This window comes from Malaclemys terrapin, chromosome 5, assembly GCF_027887155.1.
Source record: "Malaclemys terrapin pileata isolate rMalTer1 chromosome 5, rMalTer1.hap1, whole genome shotgun sequence".
NCBI classification, from domain to species: Eukaryota; Metazoa; Chordata; order Testudines; family Emydidae; genus Malaclemys; species Malaclemys terrapin.
In genome coordinates this window covers 117,213,822-117,237,712 of record NC_071509.1, presented here as the reverse complement: position 1 = coordinate 117,237,712, position 23,891 = coordinate 117,213,822, and the positions used below count along the sequence as shown (strand labels likewise).

General features: G+C 49.7%; 1 long non-coding RNA gene across 2 annotated transcripts in view; it reads left to right on the top strand.

Annotated features, from left to right (window-relative positions):
• LOC128838613 (uncharacterized) overlaps positions 1-22,779 on the top strand; it is a 46,364-nt gene extending 23,585 nt beyond the window's left edge. For both annotated transcript variants that reach the window (XR_008445217.1, XR_008445218.1), the window contains exon 3: positions 22,270-22,779. This is a non-coding gene — a long non-coding RNA (uncharacterized LOC128838613). The remainder of the gene's footprint in view (positions 1-22,269) is intronic.
• The last annotated feature ends 1,112 nt before the right edge of the window (positions 22,780-23,891 follow it).

Sequence of the window (23,891 nt, the reverse complement as noted above, 5' to 3'; positions counted from 1 at the left end):
TCCAATGGAATTTTGCCGGCCAGGCAGAACTTGCTTGGCTTCCTGACAGCTCAGCTGCCGGGCTCCTTGATAGACCATGTGGCACGCTGCTGGGGAACCTGGGTTTCCAGGCTCCCAGCTCCTCAGCTGCCTGCCTGGTGGGCTGATGGGAAGCTGGGAGCCTGAAAGTTGCGGGAGCCCCAGATAGGGCTCTTAGGGTCTATGGCTCCAGGACAGCCCACCAGGTGTGCTACCGTGGAGCTAGGTCTTGTAAGGCTCCAAGGATCTCCAGCTTTGGGGCAGCCTACAAGGCTGCTTTAGAGCTCAGTGGAGATCAGCAATTCCATTTCACACAGAATTTCAAAATTTTTGAATATGATTCCAAATCAGAATGAAATCTGATTTTGAAATAGCAAACTCCTCTACAAAATAGAATTACCGTTCTCCCCCCAGTTCTTTCCGACTGTGATACTAGTGGGGCCTTGTAATGAATGAAATCCTGTCTTACTGCTTCCCACATCTTTCCCCCTGTTATTTTTCTCCTTTCATCCCTGTGGAAACAAATATTTCCCTTTCCTATATTCTTCCGGTGTGTGTGTGTGTGTGTGTTCACTCTGGCGGGGTTGGAACAGATGCCCCTGGGGTAGAAGGATCTTTCCCTGCTGCGTTCCCACGTGGCCCTTTTCTTGGTCAGAGCTGCCTGCAGAGCAGACTCCATCTTGGCTATGAGGATGCTAAAGATACATAAACATAAACATAATGGCTGTGGTGACTCTGAAGGGGGTGGGTCAGAGCCTGGGCGGGAAACGCTGAGGTGACTCTGAACTGGGGATGGGGAGGTGAGAGCTGGATGGGAAACACTGAGGTGAATCTTAAGTGGTTGGGGAGCGGGGGTCACAACCTGGGCGGGAAAGTCTGTGGTGACGCTGAAAGGGGGTAAGGTCGGAGAATTGGCAGTAAAGGCTGAGGTAACTCCGAAAGAGTCGGGGATCGGAGCCTGGGCAGGAAAGTCTGAGGTGGCAGAGGAGGAGGAGTCCAGCACTTGGGCGGGAAACGCTGAGGTGACCCTAAGGGGGTGGGGAGGTGGGAGCCTGGGCGGCAATTGCTGTGGTGATTCTGAAGAGGGGGAGGTGTCAGAGCGTGGGCTGGAAAGGCTGAGGTGACTCTGAACGGCGGGGGGGGGGGGGGGGACGGGGCGGTGAGAGCCTGGATGGGAAAAGCTGAGGTGACCCTCAGAGGGTGGAGAGGTTGGAGCTTGGGCGGGAAATGCTGTGGTGATTCTGAAGAGGGGGAGGTGTCAGAGCCTCGGCAAGAAAACACTGAGGTGACTCTGAACAGCGGGGCGGGGGCGGGGGCGGTGAGAGCCTGGATGGGAAAAACTGAGGTGAAACTGAAGTGGTTGGGGAGCGGGAGTCAGAGCCTGGGTGGGTAAGTCTGTGGTGACTCTGAAGGTGGGTGAGGTCGGAGCATTGGCGGGAAAGGCTGAGGTAACTCGGAAAGAGTCGGAGGTCGGAGCCTGGGCAGGAAAGTCTGAGGTGGCAGAGGAGGAGGAGTCCAGCATTTGGGCGGGAAACGCTGAGGTGACCCTAAGGGGATGGGGAGGTGGGAGCCTGGGCGGGAAATGCTGTGGTCATTCTGAAGAGGGGGAGGTGTCAGAGTGTGGGCTGGAAAGTCTGAGGTGACTCTGAAGGGGCTGGGTCGGAGCCTGGGCGGGAAAGTCTGAGGTGTCTCTGAAGGCGGGAGGCCAGAGCCTGGGTAACACCAGAGGAGGAACCTGGAGTCTGGGCAGGAAAGTCTGAGGTGGCTGAGGAGGAGGAGACCAGCACACTAAGGTGAATTTGAAGTGGTTGGGGAGTGGAGGTCACAGCCTGGGCGGGAAAGTCTGTGGTGACTCTGAAGGGGGGTGAGGTCAGAGCATTGGCGGGAAAGGCTGAGGTAACTCGGAAAGAGTCGGAGGTCGGAGCCTGGGCAGGAAAGTCTGAGGTGGCAGAGGAGGAGGAGTCCAGCATTTGGGCGGGAAACGCTGAGGGGAGGTGGGAGCCTGGGCGGGAAACGCTGAGGTGACTCTGAACTGGGGATGGGGAGGTGAGAGCTGGATGGGAAACACTGAGGTGAATCTGAAGTGGTTGGGGAGTGGGGGTCACAGCCTGGGCGGGAAAGTCTGTGGTGACTCTGAAGGGGGGTGAGGTCAGAGCATTGGCGGGAAAGGCTGAGGTGACTCTGAAGGGGCTGGGTCAGAGCCTGGGTGGGAAAAGCTGAGGTGACCCTAAGAGGGTGGAGGTGTCAGAGCCTGGGCAAGAAAACACTGAGGTGACTCTGAACGGCGGGGGGGGACCGGGGGCGGTGAGAGCCTGGATGCGAAAAACTGAGGTGAAAATGAAGTGGTTGGGGAGGGGGAGTCAGAGCCTGGGCGGGAAAGTCTGTGGTGACTCTGAAGGGGGGTGAGGTCGGAGCATTGGCAGTAAAGGCTGAGGTAACTCCGAAAGAGTCGGGGATCGGAGCCTGGGCAGGAAAGTCTGAGGTGGCACAGGAGGAGGAGTCCAGCACTTGGGCGGGAAACGCTGAGGTGACCCTAAGGGGGTGGGGAGGTGGGGGCCTGGGCGGGAAATGCTGTGGTGATTCTGAAGAGGGGGAGGTGTCAGAGCGTGGGCTGGAAAGGCTGAGGTGACTCTGAACGGGCTGGGTCAGAGCCTGAGCGGGAAAGGCTCAGGTGACTCTGAAGTGGGTGGGTCAGAGCCAGGGTGGGAAAGGCTGTGGTGACTCTGAATTGCGGGGGGTTGCAGAGCCTGGATGGGAAAATCTCTGGTGACTCTGAACGGGGGTGGGTTCGGAGCCTGGGTAACACCAGAGGAGGAACCTGGAGTCTGGGCAGGAAAGTCTGAGGTGGCTGGGGAGGAGGAGTCCGGCACTTGGGTGGGAAAAGCTGAGGTGACCCTAAGGGGGTGGGGAGGTTGGAGCCTGGGCGGGAAATGTTGTGGTGATTCTGAAGAGTGGGAGGTGTCAGAGCCTGGGCAAGAAAACACTGAGGTGACTCTGAACTGCGGGTGGGGGCGGGGTGAGAACCTGGATGGGAAACACTGAGGTGAATCTGAAGTGGTTGGGGAAGGGGAGTCAGAGCCTGGGCGCGAAAGTCTGTGGTGACTCTGAATGGGGTGGGTCAGAGCCTGGGCGGGAAACACTGAGGTGACCCTAACGGGGGGAGCGTTCGGAGCCTGGGCGGGAAATGCTGTGGAGACTCTGAATTGCGGGGGGTGTCAGAGCCTGGGCAGGAAAGGCTGAGGTGTCTCTGAAGGGGTGGGCCGGAATGGCTGAGGTGATGCAGGAGAGGAGCTCAGCGCGAAAGATTTGGTACTTTTCTGACTCAGGAGGGGAAAATTTTATCTGAGAGTTGTGGAGTTGTTGTAAGGGTGTCTGACTAACACATGCTTCTGTGCTCCCTCTCTCTGTTTCAGGCATCTTCAAACACAAGTGGACAAGAAGAAAGGTTGAGGAATGTCAAGCCAAGGGGAAGAAAGAAGAGAAGTCACTGAAGCTGGAGGCAAAGGAAAGGGACTCTGGGCACAGTAAACTGCCTGTAATCAGGCCTCCAGTCATCTTATTACACTGTATGGGGATCTCAAACCTTTTAATCCCTTGAATAGTATGACCCCCCTGTAAGCAGGATCCAGGTCTTATGCCTTTTCCCTTTTTTTTTGGAGGGGAGGAAGATTGGTCAAGTTTAACACTGTGGGTCAAGTGACCTATTGCAGTGAGCTCTCCTTCTGTTCTGGGAAGTCCCCCTTTCTTTTGTATGTATGTGTATGTGAGTGCATGTGATACAAATGGGTGTGAACATCGGTATTTATTTATTTATTTTGAGTTCTTTCAGTTAAATCACTGCAGTGCTTTTTCTTTACTCTCCTCAGAATTGGAAAAAGAGCTGAATGTGTATTAATATATTTATCCTCCTCCTCCCCACAAAAGGGAACAGTAAAAGCTCAGATATCATCTTTTAGTGCATAGGAGAAACTCTCTCCACTTCTGCTTTCTTTAGGTTGAATTTCTATTAGTGGGTTGATGGCAATGAATGGCCTTTAATGAGCGTGATTTAGGTCAAAGGAAGTAAAGCATGTGCTAGAACCTGGACAACATGACCACTCTGTATCAAGGATTTTGGTACCTGCCCTTCATTCATCAATCAGGGTGCAAGTCACCTCCCCGTGTCTTTGGAGGGGCATTGAGCTCTTTGTTAAACTGAGCAATGTGACCGCCCTGTAACTGGGGTCTGGGTCTCTACCCTCTTGCTCATTTGGCTTTACGCCGTGCTCTGCCCCACTAGTCAGCGTGACAACCCTGTAATTAGGGTCCATGTCACAAGCCTCTCTAGGATGGGACATATTGAGCTCTTTGGTACTTTGACAGCTTGACCTTCCTGTAATTCAGGTTATGGTCTCCCCTATTTGGATAATGCCAGCGACCTCCCTGTAATCAGGGTACAGGTTGCATCTTGCTTTTGAAATCTGGGTAATTAGAATCATTTCCGTTATGTGGGCAGCTTGACCTCCCTGTAACTAGGGTGTGCGTCTCCGAGGCCCTCTGGGTCTCTTGGCCTCGTGCTGTCTTCACAGCCTGCTGCCAACGACCGCCCTGTAATCAGGGATCTGGTCTTTGCCCTCTAGTCTCTTGGCACTTGGCCAAATGCAGCCACTGCCCTGAATGAGCACCCTGTAAACAGGGTACAGGTCTCATCTGCTACTATTTATGGCACCCCCATGACACTGTGTCCAGAGTTCCGGCCCTTCAAACAGCGCTTCCAACTTGCCTGGAATTCTGCAGCCAAGTCTCCTGCTTTCTACTCACTTTTTGGACTCTTGGAGATCTGACATGCTACTGGTGGTAAGATCCGAAAGGGAGTGTCTGGGGCTGTTTTGGACTACGTCATTCCAGGCAGTATACCTTGTCACATTGATTTAAGAATACTTGTCAATTAATTCCTTACCCCCCTTCATCATTTTATTCCTCCTGATTTTGTATGGAGGCTGCCTGGTGAAATAATTGTCAAGGGGAAATCTGGAGATTGTGGCTTTAGAGGGGAATGGGCCCAGTAGTTTTCTCACCCAGTGCAGCTTGGGAGGAGCGGGAAATGCTTGTGGAAGTGTCTGAGGACCACAAAGAACTGTCTTGGACCTAAATATCCAGACTGTCTGCAGATGCGGAAAGGAACAGTGTATCAGTAGATTACACTGAGTTTGCGTGCGGGACATGGCATTGTCGGTTCTCACTTACACACGCCTTGTGCTCTCTCTCTCTGTTTCAGACATCATGAAGCACAAGTGGAGAAGAAGGAAGTGTCAGGAATGCCACACACAGAGGAGAAAAGAAGATGGAGGAAAAGGAAAGGAACTCTGGGCACAGTAACCAACCTCAAATCAGGCCTCAGGTCATGTAATTAGACTGTAGGGGAATCTCGAGCCTCTTAATACCTTGAGCAGCGTGACCGCCCTGTAAGCTGGGTCCCGGTCTGTGCTATTGTGTCGTTTTGACATTCTGCTCCGATATCTGGCTATTGAGGGTGACTGCCCTGTAATCAGGGTGTAAGTCACTTCCCTCTGTCTTTGGAGGGGCATTGAGCTCTTTGTTAAACTGAGCAATGTGACCGCCCTGTATCTGGGGTCCGGGTCTCTGCCCTCTTGCTCATTTGGCTTTACGCCGTGCTCTGCCCCATTAGTCAGCGTGACAACCCTGTAATTAGGGTCTATGTCACAAGCCTCTCTAGGATGGGACATATTGAGCTCTTTGGTACTTTGACAGCTTGACCTTCCTGTAATTCAGGTTATGGTCTCCCCTATTTGGCTAATGCCAGCGACCACCCTGTAATCAGGGTACAGGTTGCATCTCGCTTTTGAAATCTGGGGGATTAGAATCATGACCATAACATGGGCAGCTTGACCTCCCTGTAACTAGGGTGTGCGTCTCCGAGGCCCTCTGGGTCTCTTGGCCTCGTGCTGTCTTCACAGCCTGCTGCCAACGACCGCCCTGTAATCAGGGATCTGGTCTTTGCCCTCTAGTCTCTTGGCACTTGGCCAAATGCAGCCACTGCCCTGAATGAGCACCCTGTAAACAGGGTACAGGTCTCATCTGCTACTATTTATGGCACCCCCATGACACTGTGTCCAGAGTTCCGGCCCTTCAAACAGCGCTTCCAACTTGCCTGGAATTCTGCAGCCAAGTCTCCTGCTTTCTACTCACTTTTTGGACTCTCGGAGATCTGACATGCTACTGGTGGTAAGATCCGAAAGGGAGTGTCCGGGGCTGTTGTGGACTAAGTCATTCCAGGCAGTATACCTTGTCACATTGATTTAAGAATACTTGTCAATTAATTCCTTACCCCCCTTCATCATTTTATTCCTCCTGATTTTGTATGGAGGCTGCCTGGTGAAATAATTGTCAAGGGGAAATCTGGAGATTGTGGCTTTAGAGGGGAATGGGCCCAGTAGTTTTCTCACCCAGTGCAGCTTGGGAGGAGCGGGAAATGCTTGTGGAAGTGTCTGAGGACCACAAAGAACTGTCTTGGACCTAAATATCCAGACTGTCTGCAGATGCGGAAAGGAACAGTGTATCAGTAGATTACACTGAGTTTGCGTGCGGGACATGGCATTGTCGGTTCTCACTTACACACGCCTTGTGCTCTCTCTCTCCGTTTCAGACATCATGAAGCACAAGTGGAGAAGAAGGAAGTGTCAGGAATGCCACACACAGAGGAGAAAAGAAGATGGAGGAAAAGGAAAGGAACTCTGGGCACAGTAACCAACCTCAAATCAGGCCTCAGGTCATGTAATTAGACTGTAGGGGAATCTCGAGCCTCTTAATACCTTGAGCAGCGTGACCGCCCTGTAAGCTGGGTCCCGGTCTGTGCTATTGTGTCGTTTTGACATTCTGCTCCGATATCTGGCTATTGAGGGTGACTGCCCTGTAATCAGGGTGTAAGTCACTTCCCTCTGTCTTTGGAGGGGCATTGAGCTTTTTGTTAAACTGAGCAATGTGACCGCCCTGTATCTGGGGTCCGGGTCTCTGCCCTCTTGCTCATTTGGCTTTACGCCGTGCTCTGCCCCATTAGTCAGCGTGACAACCCTGTAATTAGGGTCTATGTCACAAGCCTCTCTAGGATGGGACATATTGAGCTCTTTGGTACTTTGACAGCTTGACCTTCCTGTAATTCAGGTTATGGTCTCCCCTATTTGGCTAATGCCAGCGACCACCCTGTAATCAGGGTACAGGTTGCACCTCGCTTTTGAAATCTGGGGGATTAGAATCATAACCATAACATGGGCAGCTTGACCTCCCTGTAACTAGGGTTTGCGTCTCCGAGGCCCTTTGGGTCTCCGTTATAGAGTTGGTGAATGTGACTGCCCTGTAATCAGGGTGCAAGTCACCTCCCCCTGTCTTTGGAGGGGCATTGAGCTCTTTGTTCAACTGAGCAATGTGACCGCCCTGTAACTGGGGTCTGGGTCTCTGCCCTCTTGCTCATTTGGCTTTACGCCGTGCTCTGCCCCATTAGTCAGTGTGACAACCCTGTAATTAGGGTCCATGTCACAAGCCTCTCTAGCATGGGACATATTGAGCTCTTTGGTACTTTGACAGCTTGACCTTCCTGTAATTCAGGTTATGGTCTCCCCTATTTGGCTAATGCCAGCGACCACCCTGTAATCAGGGTACAGGTTGCACCTCGCTTTTGAAATCTGGGGGATTAGAATCATGACCATAACATTGGCAGCTTGACCTCCCTGTAACTAGGGTTTGCGTCTCCGTTATAGAGTTGGTGAATGTGACCGCCCTGTAATCAGGGTGCAAGTCAACTCCCCGTGTCTTTGGAGGGGCATTGAGCTTTTTGTTAAACTGAGCAATGTGACCGCCCTGTAACTGGGGTCTGGGTCTCTGCCCTCTTGCTCATTTGGCTTTACGCCGTGCTCTGCCCCATTAGTCAGCGTGACAACCCTGTAATTAGGGTCCATGTTACAAGCCTCTCTAGGATGGGACATATCGAGCTCTTTGGTACTTTGACAGCTTGACCTTCCTGTAATTCAGGTTATGGTCTCCCCTATTTGGCTAATGCCAGCGACCACCCTGTAATCAGGGTACAGGTTGCACCTCGCTTTTGAAATCTGGGGGATTAGAATCATGACCATAACATGGGCAGCTTGACCTCCCTGTAACTAGGGTTTGCGTCTCCGAGGCCCTTTGGGTCTCCGTTATAGAGTTGGTGAATGTGACTGCCCTGTAATCAGGGTGCAAGTCACCTCCCCGTGTCTTTGGAGGGGCATTGAGCTCTTTGTTAAACTGAGCAATGTGACCGCCCTGTAACTGGGGTCTGGGTCTCTGCCCTCTTGCTCATTTGGCTTTACGCCGTGCTCTGCCCCATTAGTCAGCGTGACAACCCTGTAATTAGGGTCCATGTCACAAGCCTCTCTAGGATGGGACATATCGAGCTCTTTGGTACTTTGACAGCTTGACCTTCCTGTAATTCAGGTTATGGTCTCTCCTCTTTGGCTAATGCCAGCGACCACCCTGTAATCAGGGTACAGGTTGCATCTCGCTTTTGAAATCTGGGGGATTAGAATCATGACCATAACATGGGCAGCTTGACCTCCCTGTAACTAGGGTGTGCGTCTCCGAGGCCCTCTGGGTCTCTTGGCCTCGTGCTGTCTTCACAGCCTGCTGCCAACGACCGCCCTGTAATCAGGGATCTGGTCTTTGCCCTCTAGTCTCTTGGCACTTGGCCAAATGCAGCCACTGCCCTGAATGAGCACCCTGTAAACAGGGTACAGGTCTCATCTGCTACTATTTATGGCACCCCCATGACACTGTGTCCAGAGTTCCGGCCCTTCAAACAGCGCTTCCAACTTGCCTGGAATTCTGCAGCCAAGTCTCCTGCTTTCTACTCACTTTTTGGACTCTCGGAGATCTGACATGCTACTGGTGGTAAGATCCGAAAGGGAGTGTCCGGGGCTGTTGTGGACTAAGTCATTCCAGGCAGTATACCTTGTCACATTGATTTAAGAATACTTGTCAATTAATTCCTTACCCCCCTTCATCATTTTATTCCTCCTGATTTTGTATGGAGGCTGCCTGGTGAAATAATTGTCAAGGGGAAATCTGGAGATTGTGGCTTTAGAGGGGAATGGGCCCAGTAGTTTTCTCACCCAGTGCAGCTTGGGAGGAGCGGGAAATGCTTGTGGAAGTGTCTGAGGACCACAAAGAACTGTCTTGGACCTAAATATCCAGACTGTCTGCAGATGCGGAAAGGAACAGTGTATCAGTAGATTACACTGAGTTTGCGTGCGGGACATGGCATTGTCGGTTCTCACTTACACACGCCTTGTGCTCTCTCTCTCCGTTTCAGACATCATGAAGCACAAGTGGAGAAGAAGGAAGTGTCAGGAATGCCACACACAGAGGAGAAAAGAAGATGGAGGAAAAGGAAAGGAACTCTGGGCACAGTAACCAACCTCAAATCAGGCCTCAGGTCATGTAATTAGACTGTAGGGGAATCTCGAGCCTCTTAATACCTTGAGCAGCGTGACCGCCCTGTAAGCTGGGTCCCGGTCTGTGCTATTGTGTCGTTTTGACATTCTGCTCCGATATCTGGCTATTGAGGGTGACTGCCCTGTAATCAGGGTGTAAGTCACTTCCCTCTGTCTTTGGAGGGGCATTGAGCTTTTTGTTAAACTGAGCAATGTGACCGCCCTGTATCTGGGGTCCGGGTCTCTGCCCTCTTGCTCATTTGGCTTTACGCCGTGCTCTGCCCCATTAGTCAGCGTGACAACCCTGTAATTAGGGTCTATGTCACAAGCCTCTCTAGGATGGGACATATTGAGCTCTTTGGTACTTTGACAGCTTGACCTTCCTGTAATTCAGGTTATGGTCTCCCCTATTTGGCTAATGCCAGCGACCACCCTGTAATCAGGGTACAGGTTGCACCTCGCTTTTGAAATCTGGGGGATTAGAATCATAACCATAACATGGGCAGCTTGACCTCCCTGTAACTAGGGTTTGCGTCTCCGAGGCCCTTTGGGTCTCCGTTATAGAGTTGGTGAATGTGACTGCCCTGTAATCAGGGTGCAAGTCACCTCCCCCTGTCTTTGGAGGGGCATTGAGCTCTTTGTTCAACTGAGCAATGTGACCGCCCTGTAACTGGGGTCTGGGTCTCTGCCCTCTTGCTCATTTGGCTTTACGCCGTGCTCTGCCCCATTAGTCAGTGTGACAACCCTGTAATTAGGGTCCATGTCACAAGCCTCTCTAGCATGGGACATATTGAGCTCTTTGGTACTTTGACAGCTTGACCTTCCTGTAATTCAGGTTATGGTCTCCCCTATTTGGCTAATGCCAGCGACCACCCTGTAATCAGGGTACAGGTTGCATCTCGCTTTTGAAATCTGGGGGATTAGAATCATGACCATAACATGGGCAGCTTGACCTCCCTGTAACTAGGGTGTGCGTCTCCGAGGCCCTCTGGGTCTCTTGGCCTCGTGCTGTCTTCACAGCCTGCTGCCAACGACCGCCCTGTAATCAGGGATCTGGTCTTTGCCCTCTAGTCTCTTGGCACTTGGCCAAATGCAGCCACTGCCCTGAATGAGCACCCTGTAAACAGGGTACAGGTCTCATCTGCTACTATTTATGGCACCCCCATGACACTGTGTCCAGAGTTCCGGCCCTTCAAACAGCGCTTCCAACTTGCCTGGAATTCTGCAGCCAAGTCTCCTGCTTTCTACTCACTTTTTGGACTCTTGGAGATCTGACATGCTACTGGTGGTAAGATCCGAAAGGGAGTGTCTGGGGCTGTTTTGGACTACGTCATTCCAGGCAGTATACCTTGTCACATTGATTTAAGAATACTTGTCAATTAATTCCTTACCCCCCTTCATCATTTTATTCCTCCTGATTTTGTATGGAGGCTGCCTGGTGAAATAATTGTCAAGGGGAAATCTGGAGATTGTGGCTTTAGAGGGGAATGGGCCCAGTAGTTTTCTCACCCAGTGCAGCTTGGGAGGAGCGGGAAATGCTTGTGGAAGTGTCTGAGGACCACAAAGAACTGTCTTGGACCTAAATATCCAGACTGTCTGCAGATGCGGAAAGGAACAGTGTATCAGTAGATTACACTGAGTTTGCGTGCGGGACATGGCATTGTCGGTTCTCACTTACACACGCCTTGTGCTCTCTCTCTCCGTTTCAGACATCATGAAGCACAAGTGGAGAAGAAGGAAGTGTCAGGAATGCCACACACAGAGGAGAAAAGAAGATGGAGGAAAAGGAAAGGAACTCTGGGCACAGTAACCAACCTCAAATCAGGCCTCAGGTCATGTAATTAGACTGTAGGGGAATCTCGAGCCTCTTAATACCTTGAGCAGCGTGACCGCCCTGTAAGCTGGGTCCCGGTCTGTGCTATTGTGTCGTTTTGACATTCTGCTCCGATATCTGGCTATTGAGGGTGACTGCCCTGTAATCAGGGTGTAAGTCACTTCCCTCTGTCTTTGGAGGGGCATTGAGCTTTTTGTTAAACTGAGCAATGTGACCGCCCTGTATCTGGGGTCCGGGTCTCTGCCCTCTTGCTCATTTGGCTTTACGCCGTGCTCTGCCCCATTAGTCAGCGTGACAACCCTGTAATTAGGGTCTATGTCACAAGCCTCTCTAGGATGGGACATATTGAGCTCTTTGGTACTTTGACAGCTTGACCTTCCTGTAATTCAGGTTATGGTCTCCCCTATTTGGCTAATGCCAGCGACCACCCTGTAATCAGGGTACAGGTTGCACCTCGCTTTTGAAATCTGGGGGATTAGAATCATAACCATAACATGGGCAGCTTGACCTCCCTGTAACTAGGGTTTGCGTCTCCGAGGCCCTTTGGGTCTCCGTTATAGAGTTGGTGAATGTGACTGCCCTGTAATCAGGGTGCAAGTCACCTCCCCCTGTCTTTGGAGGGGCATTGAGCTCTTTGTTCAACTGAGCAATGTGACCGCCCTGTAACTGGGGTCTGGGTCTCTGCCCTCTTGCTCATTTGGCTTTACGCCGTGCTCTGCCCCATTAGTCAGTGTGACAACCCTGTAATTAGGGTCCATGTCACAAGCCTCTCTAGCATGGGACATATTGAGCTCTTTGGTACTTTGACAGCTTGACCTTCCTGTAATTCAGGTTATGGTCTCCCCTATTTGGCTAATGCCAGCGACCACCCTGTAATCAGGGTACAGGTTGCATCTCGCTTTTGAAATCTGGGGGATTAGAATCATGACCATAACATGGGCAGCTTGACCTCCCTGTAACTAGGGTGTGCGTCTCCGAGGCCCTCTGGGTCTCTTGGCCTCGTGCTGTCTTCACAGCCTGCTGCCAACGACCGCCCTGTAATCAGGGATCTGGTCTTTGCCCTCTAGTCTCTTGGCACTTGGCCAAATGCAGCCACTGCCCTGAATGAGCACCCTGTAAACAGGGTACAGGTCTCATCTGCTACTATTTATGGCACCCCCATGACACTGTGTCCAGAGTTCCGGCCCTTCAAACAGCGCTTCCAACTTGCCTGGAATTCTGCAGCCAAGTCTCCTGCTTTCTACTCACTTTTTGGACTCTTGGAGATCTGACATGCTACTGGTGGTAAGATCCGAAAGGGAGTGTCTGGGGCTGTTTTGGACTACGTCATTCCAGGCAGTATACCTTGTCACATTGATTTAAGAATACTTGTCAATTAATTCCTTACCCCCCTTCATCATTTTATTCCTCCTGATTTTGTATGGAGGCTGCCTGGTGAAATAATTGTCAAGGGGAAATCTGGAGATTGTGGCTTTAGAGGGGAATGGGCCCAGTAGTTTTCTCACCCAGTGCAGCTTGGGAGGAGCGGGAAATGCTTGTGGAAGTGTCTGAGGACCACAAAGAACGGTCTTGGACCTAAATATCCAGACTGTCTGCAGATGCGGAAAGGAACAGTGTATCAGTAGATTACACTGAGTTTGCGTGCGGGACATGGCATTGTCGGTTCTCACTTACACACGCCTTGTGCTCTCTCTCTCCGTTTCAGACATCATGAAGCACAAGTGGAGAAGAAGGAAGTGTCAGGAATGACACACACAGAGGAGAAAAGAAGATGGAGGAAAAGGAAAGGAACTCTGGGCACAGTAACCAACCTCAAATCAGGCCTCAGGTCATGTAATTAGACTGTAGGGGAATCTCGAGCCTCTTAATACCTTGAGCAGCGTGACCGCCCTGTAAGCTGGGTCCCGGTCTGTGCTATTGTGTCGTTTTGACATTCTGCTCCGATATCTGGCTTTTGAGGGTGACTGCCCTGTAATCAGGGTGCAAGTCACCTCCCTCTGTCTTTGGAGGGGCATTGAGCTCTTTGTTAAACTGAGCAATGTGACCGCCCTGTATCTGGGGTCCGGGTCTCTGCCCTCTTGCTCATTTGGCTTTACGCCGTGCTCTGCCCCATTAGTCAGCGTGACAACCCTGTAATTAGGGTCTATGTCACAAGCCTCTCTAGGATGGGACATATTGAGCTCTTTGGTACTTTGACAGCTTGACCTTCCTGTAATTCAGGTTATGGTCTCCCCTATTTGGCTAATGCCAGCGACCACCCTGTAATCAGGGTACAGGTTGCACCTCGCTTTTGAAATCTGGGGGATTAGAATCATGACCATAACATGGGCAGCTTGACCTCCCTGTAACTAGGGTTTGCGTCTCCGTTATAGAGTTGGTGAATGTGACTGCCCTGTAATCAGGGTGCAAGTCAACTCCCCGTGTCTTTGGAGGGGCATTGAGCTCTTTGTTAAACTGAGCAATGTGACCGCCCTGTAACTGGGGTCTGGGTCTCTGCCCTCTTGCTCATTTGGCTTTACGCCGTGCTCTGCCCCATTAGTCAGCGTGACAACCCTGTAATTAGGGTCCATGTCACAAGCCTCTCTAGGATGGGACATATCGAGCTCTTTGGTACTTTGACAGCTTGACCTTCCTGTAATTCAGGTTATGGTCTCTCCTCTTTGGCTAATGCCAGCGACCACCCTGTAATCAGGGTACAGGTTGCACCTCACTTTTGAAATCTGGGGGATTAGAATCATGACCATAACATGGGCAGCTTGACCTCCCTGTAACTAGGGTTTGCGTCTCCGAGGCCCTTTGGGTCTCCGTTATAGAGTTGGTGAATGTGACTGCCCTGTAATCAGGGTGCAAGTCACCTCCCCGTGTCTTTGGAGGGGCATTGAGCTCTTTGTTAAACTGAGCAATGTGACCGCCCTGTAACTGGGGTCTGGATCTCTGCCCTCTTGCTCATTTGGCTTTACGCCGTGCTCTGCCCCATTAGTCAGCGTGACAACCCTGTAATTAGGGTCCATGTCACAAGCCTCTCTAGGATGGGACATATCGAGCTCTTTGGTACTTTGACAGCTTGACCTTCCTGTAATTCAGGTTATGGTCTCTCCTCTTTGGCTAATGCCAGCGACCACCCTGTAGTCAGGGTACAGGTTGCATCTCACTTTTGAAATCTGGGGGATTAGAATCATGACCATAACATGGGCAGCTTGACCTCCCTGTAACTAGGGTGTGCGTCTCCGAGGCCCTCTGGGTCTCTTGGCCTCGTGCTGTCTTCACAGCCTGCTGCCAACAACCGCCCTGTAATCAGGGATCTGGTCTTTGCCCTCTAGTCTCTTGGCACTTGGCCAAATGCAGCCACTGCTCTGAATGAGCACCCTGTAAACAGCGTACAGGTCTCATCTGCTACTATTTCTGGCGCCCCCATGAGACTGTGTCAAGGGTTCCGGCCCTTCCAACAGCGCTTCCAACTTGCCTGGAATTCTGCAGCCAAGTCTCCTGCTTTCTACTCACTTCTTGGACTCTTGGAGACCTGACATGCTATTGGTGGTAAGATCCGAAAGGGAGTGTCCGGGGCGGTTTTGGACCGTTGTCGAAAGCGGTTCTCATTTACACACTCCTTGTGCTCCCTCTCTCTGATTCAGGCATCATGAAGCAGAAGTGGAGAAGAAGGAAGTGTCAGTACCATGGTATAACTGTGAATCTGAAATGCATGGACCTTAAACACTCAAGTTGTATAGAATTATAACTTCCTATTATTAAGAAATCATCATTTCCTACTGGAAGTGCAAAGATGTCACTTAAGGGAAGGTATACATTTGAATCCTCCCCTCCCCTCCAATTCTCCCCCCAAAACTCTTCAAATAAAGTTAAGGTTCAGAAAATTAACATTTACTCCAGGTAACGCCTAACTTGTGTATTTCTCACACATTTCTCAAAGGAAGCAAACAAAACTAAATGTTTTGGCAACTGGCAGTTACTCTCCGCACTTCACAACTTTCAAACACCTGCTCTACTTAAACGGTCACACCAACCAAAGTGTACCACACATTCAAAATTAACTTTGCATCTATTGTGTCAGAAGTGAGAGTGTTTTTAGTAGTTGTGTCCATTGGTGGAAGTGGCAGTTGTGGTGTTTTAGTAGTCCTTTACGCTTATTGAATTCAAAGGATGATGATGTGGATGTTTTAGGTAGGTATTTTTCTGTTAAGTCTTGGTATTTGGGTGGAGGTGCAGTATTTTGTGATTATGACTGTTTTTCTGGTATTGGTTTAGTGTGAATTGTTGGCAATTCTAGATGTTTTTGTATCCGTACATTAGTAGATGTATTTAGAGGGCAAAGCTGAGGTTGCCTGTTTGGTGCAATTTAATTGGTGTGAAAGTTAATTTCGGGTAGGTGTTTGAAAGCACTGAGGTTTGAATTTTTAGCTCAACAAGGATGCAGGACCCACCTGGCTACCTCAGTTCTTACTGTCATTCCTAATTACAAAATCTTGGATGAAGATGACCAGGCAGAATAAAGATATCTCCAGAGACTTTCAAGAGGGTAGCATTTCTGCAGCTTTAGGGGATTCCTTAAACCTTATTGAGCTTTTCAAAGTGTAATAATTGTGGGAAACTTCTACTTCTGCCAATTCCGTGTTGAACAATGACCTGTATTAAAGGACTTACACTGGGTAGTTAATTCTGTTCTGTATTAAGATGATTTTGCTAAAATCGCCGCTTTCTGATGTGTGAAATGAATTATCTAGCTCTGATTATACCTATTTGATAAAAGTGTGATAACGACCCCATGTTAAATGCATGGATTGAACTTTGATTGTCATATCACATTGCTTTGCTTTCTGTAACTCCTTATTTATGAATGTATTTGTTACTTATGTAATTCAATTAATAAAATGTATACATTCAAGTATAGTCTCAGTTCTTTCTTTGGCTAAACAAAAAGGAATCTGATAAACTTGTGAAGAATTTTGGTATTGTTACGTTTAATTTAATTAACATCTTTTTACCCTTTAAATGCGGTCGTTGGAAGTAACTACCCTTTAGTGGTGCAAGTTTGATTTTTCTCTTGGATCACACGTTTTGGGCAGACTGCAGTGTGATCTTGAGGATGGAGATCGCACTGCCACTTAGGTGCATAAGGTTGCCCTCCTAAAGCTTCTAAGGTGCACAAGAATAGGCCTTTGTTTGGTTCCTTCACTGTTCCCAGGCTTATAGATTGCTTGAGATCTGCAGGCCCTAAAGCTCACTTCCTGAGCACAATATATGATTGTGGCTATGATAAGATTGGACTAAAACTAGCAAGGTCCCCTGGTTTCTGCACCTTTCCCGTTCAGACATTTTTAAAAAAGTAGATTAATGTAATATTTTTATATTCAATTCAATCTCAAGTTTCTCAGAAATTGACTTTTACGGTGCACTAAATTTTCAATATGCTAATACATGTGAGATAGTGTGGTCTAGTGGTTTAGAGCACTGGCCAGGGATTCAGGCGACCTGGTTTCTATTCCTGCCTCTGCTGCTGGGTCACTTGGTGGTCACTTTGCCTCCCTGTGCCAGTGTCCCCCTCCATTTAAAAAAAAAAAAGTGGGGGAGGGGAGATGATTGTACTGACCTCATTTGTAAAGTGTTTTGAGATCTACAAGCACTAAACAGAATTTTTACTAAAAATGAGATTCTATAGGGGTGGGAGAGAACTAGAGATTAACTTTGGTAGGGTGCATGAAGATATAATTCACTATGGAGGCATTAATTTTGCTAATGCTGTGAAGAAAACTCTCTTGTGCATAATGAATTGAAACAGCCTCTCTCTCTTTGCATTTGTTAATTCATTTCTCCTATACCAGGTGCTTTTTGTTCCATTGAAATATGCATGGGGATGTGCTTTTTATTTATTACCCTTGCCCTATGATTTATTATTCAAAAGTGGGCAACTTGGAAAGCAAATACTCAATATTAGGTGATTGTTTGCCTGCTGTAGAAAAAGCCCGTGAAGAAGTGTGCAGCAGCTGCAGTTACACTAGGGGAACTCCATGACTTCAATAGATTCAATAGTCGTCTTTTCTCTGTTTACAGGTACTCTGACTTGCCCCTTTCCCCCTTCACTTAAACCCAATTCAGAGGCAGCTGATGAGTCGCAGGTGCACTGGCTTCTTCCTTCTTAGAGGATGAATGGCCCGCTATGAGAGACCTGAAACCCGATGGTATGATGATGAGGGCTTTAATTCAGCAAAGTACCATTCTAGCATACCTCAGCCAGAGTCATCATGCGTACCTGGAAAAAGAAAGGGCTTCCACAGCTAAACAAAAGATCTGTCAGGACTGACTATTCAATAGAATAGATTGCTGCTAGTTAACCTGATGTAAAGTTGGCTAAACCTCTCAAAGACTGCGTTGGTGCAGGTTGCATTTCCACTGAATAATTACCATACCTTCTGCCTATTTAAAAATTATCTTCCCTGCTGTTTGATTTGTCTATGATGGTCTTATTGTTTAAAACTATTGTGTCGTGTTGCTCTCCATTGCTAATTAGCGGAGCTTGTTAGAAAAAAACAATTGCCAGAGTTTGCTCTTTTGTTGAAATTGAAACACACTGCAGGACTGTGTCAATTCTGACAGAATCCACCAGAAACCAAGCATGTTTCCAATGGAACTTTGCCGGCCAGGCAGAATTCCATCAGAAACTTGCTTGGCTTCCTGACAGCTCAGCTGCCGGGCTCCTTGATAGACCATGTGGCACGCTGCTGGGGAACCTGGGTTTCCAGGCTCCCAGCTCCTCAGCTGCCTGCCTGGTGGGCTGATGGGAAGCTGGGAGCCTGAAAGTTGCGGGAGCCCCAGCTGCCAGGCTCGTGACTCCTCGCCAGGTAGGGCTCTTAGGGTCCATGGCTCCAGGACAGCCCACCAGGTGTGCTACAGTGAAGCTAGGTCTTGTAAGGCTCCAAGGATCTCCAGCTTTGGGGCAGCCTACAAGGCTGCTTTAGAGCTCAGTGGAGATCAGCAATTCCATTTCACACAGAATTTCAAAATTTTTGAAAATGATTCCAAATCAGAATGAAATCTGATTTTGAAATAGCAAAATCCTCTATAAAATAGAATTACCGTTCTCCCCCCAGCTCTTTCCGACTGTGGTACTAGTGAGGCCTTGTAATGAACGCAACCCTGTTTTACCGCTTCCCCCATCTTTCCCCCTGTTATCTTTCTCCTTTCATCTCCGTGGAAAGAAATATTTCCCTTTCCTATATTCTTCCGGTATATGGATGTGTGTGTGTGTGTGTGTTCACTCTGGGGGGTTTGGAACAGTTGCCCCAGGGGTAGAAGGATCTTTCCCTGCTGCATTCCTGAGCGGCCCTTTTCTTGGTCAGAGGTGCCTGTCTACTGGGATTATTATCGCTAAAGATTCAAACACACATACAAACCCTATATATTCGGTTTCTTCAGGGGGAATAAAGAACAGAATTTCCATGTAACTCTAGAATGGTTTAAAGTTTAAGGTACTGGGTTATGACATTTGGTCTCTTGTAGATAGAATTGTAAAATTACAAGCTCTTTATTTTTGTGTACTATAAAACACATCCCTATAATTAAATCAAGGTTGAAAGTGCTTTGCCTAGAAGATTAATTTAAACCTCTATGGATAAAAAGAAGAACCTCCAGGACTCAATATACTGATGTGTAGATAGCACCTCAGCACATTTCAGTGTGCGGGTCATTTCCTTTCTGATGCCTGTGCAGGGGATGTCTCTTTACACTAGAAGCTTTTGCTGTATCTTTTGGCTATATTGGCCCAGCTCCTCCAAGGTACATAGCCATTATGGGAGTGAAGGGCCCAAACATCTTTGAGGATGTGGGTCGCTATCTCCTGGTTTCTCTTTCCTGTCAATGGAGTCGGGCTGTGCAAATGGGAAGTCACTGCCTAAGGCTGGGAGTGGCCCAACTCCTCCCTGGGCTGGTGGTGGGCTCTGCCAAAGAGTCTGGGATGGCTCCGCGCTGCTGGGGACGAGGGAAGCCATGGTGGGCTTGGTGCTAAAGCCTGAGCAGCAGGGATGGGGCCAAGCTTGGCACAGTGGGGAAGCAGGGGCAGGCAGGCTCTGTGCACTGCTGAGGGACAGCAGGGGATGGTTTGGTTCCCCCTGCCCCGTAGGAAGAGGCCAGGGCAGGCTCAGTGCGGGGGCTGCCATGGGAAGCCTGACAGGTGAGATCCGCCCCTCGCACCTCTGGAGGCAGCTCTGTGCATCGCTGCCCTGCCGCCATGGCACCAGGACTCCAAAACTTAGTCGCAGACACAAGGGCTGGACGGAGCCCACAGGGGGCTCCACCAGGGGGCGGGGCTCAGACTGGGCAGGAATTGGTTCAAGAGGGAGGGCGTTCGGTGTGAGAGAGAGGCTGAGTCAGCTCGAGACTGAGGCGAGACTTCAGGTTAGAGGACGGCGAGCGCCGACTGTGAGGTGGGCCCGAGAGAACCTCTGAGGTGGCACGATCCGGGGGCGGGGCTTAGGAGCAGAGGGCCACATGCCCAGGCGGGGGCCCTGGTCTTTGAAATTCTGACACTGCTCCAGGCCCTCAGGGAAAGGGGGGCTCAATGGGGAGAAGCGGCACTAGGAGCTGCCCACAGCCAGTAGAACCCCGCTACCCCGGGAACAACAGAATGGTTGGGACCAGATGAAGCAAGCACCTCAGAGGCGGGGGGCTCGGTCCAGGCTTCCACATGGCGGCATGAGAGGGACTGCGGCTGAGGCTAAAAGCGGTGCAGGCACCGTGAGGAGGGCGGATGGGAAGCAGCGACAGGCACTGCCTGAGAAAGAGGAGCGGGTGGCCGATTGTGAGTTGGCAGGAGGGGCAAAGCAGAGGCTGGAGCGCCGCGATGAGATATGTATGTAAGAAGGGTAATCCAGATAAGGTGGTCTGGACCAAGCAGTGGCAGAGGGGTCTCTGTGCTCTGAAAGAGGCTCTGGTCAAGGGCTCGGTGCTGTTAAAGCAGGACTTTGACAAGCTCTTTCCGGTGTTCACTGACGCTTCAGAAGAGGGCTGGGTGTGGTGCCAATGCAGATTGACGGAAAGGGGGAGAGACATCCCATCGGGTATGTGAGCAGAAAGCTGCTGCCCCAGAAGCAGAACTCTCCAGCCATAAAAAAGGAATGCCTGGCCAGGGCGGCTGGGCCTTAAAAAGCTGCAGCCATATGGCTTTTGGTCGGCTTTCCGCCAGGCCAGAGGGGGGCGCCCGCCGATGGCCGGTTTCCGAAAGATGGTGCTCAGCTAGCGAGGGTCTAATTCTGCCCGAAGAAACATAACATTTTCATGCTGTGACGTTCTGTACCTCCACCACTCTGGCCGACTTACCAGACCCCCCAGATAGCCATGGCTGCAATGTTTCCCATTCTCCGGTTACTTTCTGGGGGTGTTGGAGATGTGTATTCCCCACCAGGGTGAAGTTCAGGGGAAGCTGTTGAGGAGAGAGGGAAATAAGTAGTGTGAATACTAGGACAGGCTAAGGTGACAAAATAAACACAGGGTAATGGGAGCGGAGCCAAATCACCTTTTTCAGGAAATCTGTACAGTAACAGCCACAGGTGCCGGATTCCTCTGGGTTCCAGGGCTACTCAACCCCCCTCACTCTGCCCACGGCCCCACCCGCCCCCATCCCCTAAGCTCCCACCCCCGCTCCGCCTCTTGCCGCCCCCCTGCTGCTCCCCAGGTCCTGCCCTCACCCCTTCCCCAACCCCCGCCCTGCCTTTTCCCATCCCACCCCACCCCCTCCTCACCTCGTCTGACCCCCTTCTGTCCCCTCCTCCGAGTGTGCCTCATCCCTGCTCCTCTTTCTGCCTCCCAGCGCCTCCTGCACGCCGTGGAACAGCTGATTGTGGCGGGTGGGAGGCTCTGGGAGGGAAGGAGGGAGGGAGCTGGCTGCCGGTGGGTGCTAAGCACCCACTAATTTTTTTCAGTGGGCGCTCCAGCCCTGGAGCCCCCAAGGGGTTGGCACCTATGGTAACAGCAATTCAGGGGTCTGGAACAATTTTTATAGTGGGGATGCTGAAAGCCATTGAACAACACTGTAAACCCCATGTATGATGGAAACCGTGCATTCGCTTGCTAATATCACTTCATGCTGGGCACCCCAGTGCCCCTAGTTCCAGCTCCCCTGCAGCATATATGCAAACGGCTAGTCTCTTGCTTGAGGAAAGTTAGTTACAAATTGCTCAGAGCCTGCTGCAGAGGATTCGTGCAGGGATAGAGCCATCTGCACGGGACTCTTACTTGTGCCACATGGAAGTGAGATGAGGTGCCATGGAGTAAGATGCTTTTGCACATACTTCTCTCTTGGATTGTTCTTCGTACAGTTATGATCCACGTGGGGGGCCTTTAGCGAGCATGCACACATTGGGCTGGGGCAGTGCTAGCACAGCTCTAGTGGGCGTAGCTTGCAATATCAGTGGCACAAAAATTACGTTGTGTGGAAACACCTTGTGTTCTGTACAGAAACCAGAGCCTCATCTCTTTCTAGGATGAAAGCTGGAGACAAACCTGTCACTATTTCCTCCTACCTACCAATGGTAGGATAAAGGCGAGCTTAAGTGGGGATCTAGTGGTAGCGTATTCCTCCCTTTTTATCCCCCTAAGGTTGGCTTTCTCACAGGAAGGCCTAAAATCCTAGATGATAGAAATCGCCCAATGGCTTCTTAAGGAAACGAATTCATTTGTTATATGTAGCCCAGCTTAAAAACAGTGTGATGGAATGATTGGCGGGAGGTTCCCCTCTGCACCATAGGGGTAATGATTTAGTTAGACTTTGAAGAAGAATGTGTATGGCTCCCACATGCTCTGTTACTGCCATGTACCACCAGAGAGGGGGATACATCTTGGAGGTTGTGAACCAATCTGTTTATAATCCTTGACTTGTTTATACAGTCTATTGTTTTTGTTTTTTGCTCTCATTTTAATGTAATTGTGTTTTGTCAATATAACCTGTAGGTTTCCACTCCACCAAGGAATGAAAGAAGGCAGAGAGACTTGAGCAGGAAAGAACTACTACTACCGATAGGCACAGCTACTGAAAAAAACCTGCACCATAAGAAAGGATAGGCATTTGTTGTCAGAGTTAACTCCTTGTACGTGCCTCTAAACCAGCAGGTCCCAAGTTGAGGTTTATGTATCGGTGGTGGCACATGGAGGACCTGATGGTGGTCTTCAGTGAGCAGGCAGATCTCACGTTCCTAGTACTGAAATTACTGTCAATATGTTCCTAGTGCTACTTTTCTTTGGAAGCATTTGCTGTACCTGCCACGAAGGTGTTACCTGATCTCGAAGAGGTGAGGAAAGGGTCCATAGAACAATTTTTATAAGATTAGGCCCACATCAAAACTGTTTTAGAACCCCAGAGGAAAGACAAGCAAAGGCTTCTGCAGTGGCGCCATCTGTTGACTTTGAATGTACAGAGGCTCCTATTAGCAACTCCGTATTTTCGGTTGCATTATAAAAGGGATTGCCTGTGGGGAATATGTTCCTGGTTTTTCTCTAAAGGGAGATTGACAATCATTGTGAGAACTCACACCCAAGTTGTTTTTATACTATTGGAACATTTAATGTAGTGGCTGTTTGACTTCTTTTAAAAACTTTTCAATAAGAAATCTCCAGTTTTAGTGTCTGGCTTAAATTTGTCCTAGGCAGTGCTAGGGTTGAGTAGCAACTCTTCAGAATACTGTCTACGTACCCAGATTTGGTAGAGAGGTAGATCCTCACTAGGTCCAGTCTAAGGGCTAGTTTTGTTTTGTTTTTCAAATAGTTTTAAATTATTGGGTTTAGCGTAACTTTTAGTCATTATTCACATTACAACTGAAATTTTGACGCACTGTGCTCATAAAACTGGCTGTTGGTGGAACATGCAGTCCATGAGCACACAAGCTTGATTTTAGGCCGGTAGGGGGAGGGCAAAAGGGGTAGCCCCCAGAGGCGCAGACCCTAGTGGCGCTGATGGGTGCTCAAGCCCCCTCTACCCCCAGCCCTGGCCCGACTCCACCCTTGCTCCGCCTCTCCCATCCCCATTCCAGTAGTAACTGATTGATGTATTCCACCAAATGGGGAGCTGCATTTTAGAGGTGACAAAGAGAAACTTTGATAATCCTAATACAAAATGGCCTCTTCCTGCTCTCATTATTCACATGTAATTTTGTTTGTGGTGTATGCCCAAGAATGAATTGGATCTGGTGCACACAAAGGTAATGGGATCAGGCGGTGGGGGCACAAACCTGATAAGAGTGCATGCGAGCACAAACTTAATAGTGGGGGCAGTGCTAGTAAGTGTATTGTGCGTAGGTGTTGGATACATACAAACCTGATTTGATTTGGGTGGGGGGAGAGGGTATGTGAATGCACATAAACCTGATGGATGGGGTATGGACAGGCTAATTACAAACTAACAATTGATATGTATTAAGGGATGCATGCACTCTTGCTTAGTGGGGGAAAGGGCACCAATCTAGCCTCTTCCAATACAACCGTCTACTACACCAAACATCCAAATGGCCAAGGTTTTCTGGGGAAAAATAACCTGGTAAAAAGTAGAATAGAAAAAGGTGGCAGAGTTCAGGTGTGGT